Source organism: Charadrius vociferus, unplaced genomic scaffold (genome assembly GCF_000708025.1).
Source record: "Charadrius vociferus isolate BGI_N301 unplaced genomic scaffold, ASM70802v2 scaffold433, whole genome shotgun sequence".
Classification (NCBI taxonomy): domain Eukaryota; kingdom Metazoa; phylum Chordata; class Aves; order Charadriiformes; family Charadriidae; genus Charadrius; species Charadrius vociferus.
The window spans coordinates 1447010-1447211 of record NW_009647846.1 but is presented as its reverse complement, the minus strand read 5'-3'; positions in this window follow the sequence as shown (position 1 = coordinate 1447211).

Sequence of the window (202 nt, the reverse complement as noted above, 5' to 3'; positions counted from 1 at the left end):
CATATTAAATAATGAAACTACAGTATTTTCAGATGATGATACAGCGCTATAAGTGGAACACACCAAACAGCATTTTTATTGTGGCATGTTGTTGTTTGTTCCCTGGTTGTGTTTTGGAGGACGGGAAGCAGGAACGTTAGCATTTGACCCTGTTGAGTTACATTTTCTCTCCGGTAGCTGAGACTTGAATGAGAGCTGAGAA